The sequence below is a fragment of the Quercus suber genome, unplaced genomic scaffold (genome assembly GCF_002906115.3).
Source record: "Quercus suber isolate HL8 unplaced genomic scaffold, Cork oak 2.0 scaffold_38, whole genome shotgun sequence".
Lineage (NCBI taxonomy): Eukaryota > Viridiplantae > Streptophyta > Magnoliopsida > Fagales > Fagaceae > Quercus > Quercus suber.
Window position 1 is genome coordinate 801,161 of NW_027069503.1, and position 4,100 is coordinate 805,260.

The 4,100-nt window shown below is 31.8% G+C and overlaps 1 pseudogene; it reads right to left on the minus strand.

Moving 5' to 3' along the window:
• Positions 1–279: 279 nt before the first annotated feature.
• On the minus strand, positions 280–2,205 carry LOC111989205 (uncharacterized; annotated as a pseudogene).
• Between the last annotated feature and the right edge of the window lie 1,895 nt (positions 2,206–4,100).

Genomic DNA, 4,100 nt, shown 5'->3' on the forward strand with positions numbered 1-4,100 from the left:
TTTAAAAATAAAAAATAAAAAGTAGGACCGACATGAAGAAGATGGATTTTGGACTGGATCCGGACGTGTAATTTTTATGCCCTAAATAATACTTCTAGAAAGATATATAGAGATGAAAACAGGTCCAATCCAATTACAAAACCAGCCCGCTAGACTAAATTATAGGCCATTCTATCCCAACACTCTTTTTACAATTGATAGTGTCTCAAATCTTGGGTTTGGGTTACGGCATGGGTTGCGCACCCTTAAGATCTAAATCTAGTAAGCAAGGCTATGATATCATGATCATTAATGATTATCAATTATATTTTTTAGGCAATGACAACCATTCATCACTCTTCAAATCAAACATCTAACACCTCATTCCATCACAAAATAGATAACAAAAGTTTCATTTTTCCAAGTTGGAGTACCTCTTTCATCCTCATTTCCAAATCCAAATTATATTATGACTGCTAATGATCTACATGAATTGGTAAACATCAAAACTAAGCCCGATCTGCCAATGTCCTCTTCGATGGACTAACATAGAGAACTGCATGAAAGGAGATAACCCAATCATTGATACGGGGCAAAAAAAGAAAATTGAATAATAACACTAAAATAACAAGTCATCCTTTAAAGTACCATCGTTTCCAAGGATGAAGGCAATACCATACTTATTTTTCAACTGCCCATTGACGTATTCTTCTGTTTGCTCCATTGCTATATTCATATACCCATCTAGACATGCAAGAATACCTACACATGAACATTTAAAGGCATCATAATAGCCTGAGTATATTCATATACCCATCTAGACATGCAAGAATACCTACACATGAACATTTAAAGGCATCATAATAGCCTGAGTGCATCTTTTCATGGTGCATGCAGAACTAAACAAAGTAGGGCACACCAACCATCACTAGAGGTCTGATTCAACCCATTAGCAATATATTCTATCATTCGACAGAAATTATTATTATTATTATTGAGAAGCAAAAGTGGGGTTAGACACAAATCAATGAATAAAATTTAATTACTTATCACCACTGTATAAACCTAGCCTCCCCCTTGATGCAGGAATATATCACGAAACATGGATGATGATGACATGGCAAGGTGACGAGGCACGAGTAAGTGACATAGCACAAGGCCAGCCATGCCTAATGGCCAAATTTCAAGTGTCATGTCATGTCACAAGCCAAGCCAAGCCAAGCCTCGTGCCACTTCAATATGCCATGTCATCATCATCCATGTAGTGTATACTCCTGCATCAACCCCCAACCCTAGGGTTTTTTTCCCTTTTCTTCCCCTTCCAATAACCCAATTTCATTTGCCTACCATGGAGATCTTAAAGAGAGGTACCATATACCAAAAGACTAGCCAAAAATTTCCTTTTACAAATTTGTGGATATCTGATAAACAATCTTTAAATAATGTACCTAATAAAATCAGTAATCAATATATTGTGTATATATGATAAACAATAAGGACCAAGTTATGCAGTATATATAAGGGAAGGATACCTCCTCTATATGTAAACTATGTGATAGATGGTAATTGTGTCAATAGTGGGGAAATTGATAAATTTAAAATCAACCATGCATTCAAAGCTGTAAAAATTCAAAATAATTACAGCTTGCAAAATGAAGGAGGTACCAGTCAATGCCTAAGAAGAAGTACTTAGAGAAAGGCAGCAATTTCTTTCCAAAGAAAAGAAATATTGAAGGAGATACCAGTCAGAGAGAGAATAATTGAAATATTAAAAAAAAGGTGGTCATTATAACTACATATGAAAAATAAAACATAAAACACCACTCTCAAATGAGAAAAGTGACCAAACTCTTTCATTTTTATGTAGAAAAATTTAAAATATTAACTGGCCAGTCCGTATTAAAAAAAAGAAAAGAAAAAAGAAAAAGACAAAGAGATTTCCTGTAGAATTGGAGTTATCAAGAATCCCTCAATGGGAAGATTGTTTGCTACAAGGCAAATTATGCTTCCATCAAGAACTAGCCACACATACACAAACAGAGATTAGAAACACTACTTCACAAGTAAGAAATAGGGAGACTGACCTCGATAATCTACTCCAGAATTTAGTTTAACAACAACAGGTCGCCCACAAATTGATTTGAGGAAATCTCCAGGGGTTTCCTAGTTGTTGATCCTTTCTCTCCACCTCCACTCATTTTGCCTATCTAAAATCTGATCTTTCTCTCCCTAATGATAGAACAATAACATAGAAAAAGTTAAATTAACTAATTATTAATAAACTTCACAAATAAACTCCAATTGGTCTAAGCAATATCATCTCATAAAAGGTGAAAAAAAATATGATGTACTAAAATGAATGGACTAGCCATCAAATAAGACTAAGAGAATTTACTCCAACTTAGTTTTAAAACTCCAAGTAAACAACTTCTCTCAGAGAGGCATGCAAAACCTAGACCATAGTTCGAGCACAACTTTCTTCTCTGCTCAACATGCCAATATACAGTATACTAATAGTTATAATTTATTTGCAACGTAAGATGTTTCACTCACTTAATGTCAATAATATACTTGACTCCGAACGTTGAAGTCTTCACTCTATAGAAAGCATAATAGAAAACTTCAACCAATGAAAAGAAATTACAAAACTCATTTTCCAAGCACAAAAGTTTTACAACAGTAAGAACAGTAAGACACTAATACCTTGTCTAGTTTTAGGAATAACAAAATACCGAATATCAATTAAAAGGCACTCACATTAGTACTAACTAGTAAGAATTCTATCCCATATTGAATGGTAGCACAAGTGTTTAATTTGGTTACAACATGATTGATTACGTTAAATTTTGTGGAAGTGACCTATATCAATGGGTGATTTTTGTAAAGTGGAGAAAATAAATTTATACATTATTAGTGTATAACTGGTATATATTCACGGTACAGTTAAAAATAATAACAATTACATACATATATGGGTTCAAATTATACCTGGTATAATAGTTATATATTTTTGAGTCATTGATGAGTTTTACTCTCTCTTTCTCTCTCTCTCTCTTTTTTACAGTTTTTTTTTTTTTTTTTTGGATATACACTTGAGTTTACTATTTCTTCTTACTTTCTTTGTTTACTGGGGTTTTCGTGGTTTATTTATGTTAAATTTTTAGTCTTTTGTACAGTATTAATTCACTTAAAAAAAATAAAAATAAAACTTAAATAGGACACATGACGCAAAATTGGAATCCAATTTGAAATCTAATTGAATTTTCTATCAGCTTTGACTTTAATTATATATATATATATATATAGATAATTACAAAACAGGCTGTAGAGTAGTCTGCAATAAAACTCTATGTATGTGAAAATAGATAAGATAAGAGTAAGAGGCTATTAATTTTTTATTTTCCATAAATTGTCCCTATATACGACATTATTTAACACCTATAAACATTTTAACTTGCTTCCATTTTTTTTTTATGGATAGCTTGCTTCTAATTTGAATGAGGGAGGAAAAAAGAGAAAAAAAGAAGAAGAAGAGAGAATCATGAATCACGACAAACATCTAGGCTTTAATTTAGCTTGGCCCCTATAGCATGGAAGTCACAAGTTGCCTAACAGGAAAGCTTCTCTCTCAAAAATATAAATATATCCTTAAGTTGAAAATTTGAAGATTGATAAATTATTTGCAACAATCTCATTGTTTGATAAAGAATATTCAACCACCAAAATAAGTATATTGTACACTTCTCAAGCAATTGAATATGAATCAATATTTCAAATTCTTTAAATTTCCATTTGTTACAAAGAAAGTAACTTCTTGATATAAGATAAATAAAGACTTGTTTTGACTAATGGGCATAAAAAATATCTTTTCTACTAGATATTTTATGGTGGACTATGATATTTAACCATAAAAAATAGACATCACTATTGAAGAGGTGATTACTAATGATAACTAAAGGTACCATCAACTAACTTTAGGTTTGAAGACAGTTTGAGGGGAAGTAGTCAAAAGCTACTCAGATTCACCTATAATAAAACATTCTCAAATCATTCTTCCCAAGCCTTGAATGTAAAACCAAATTTGATTTCCAAAACCATTTTCCCTAAAAAAAAAAAAATTA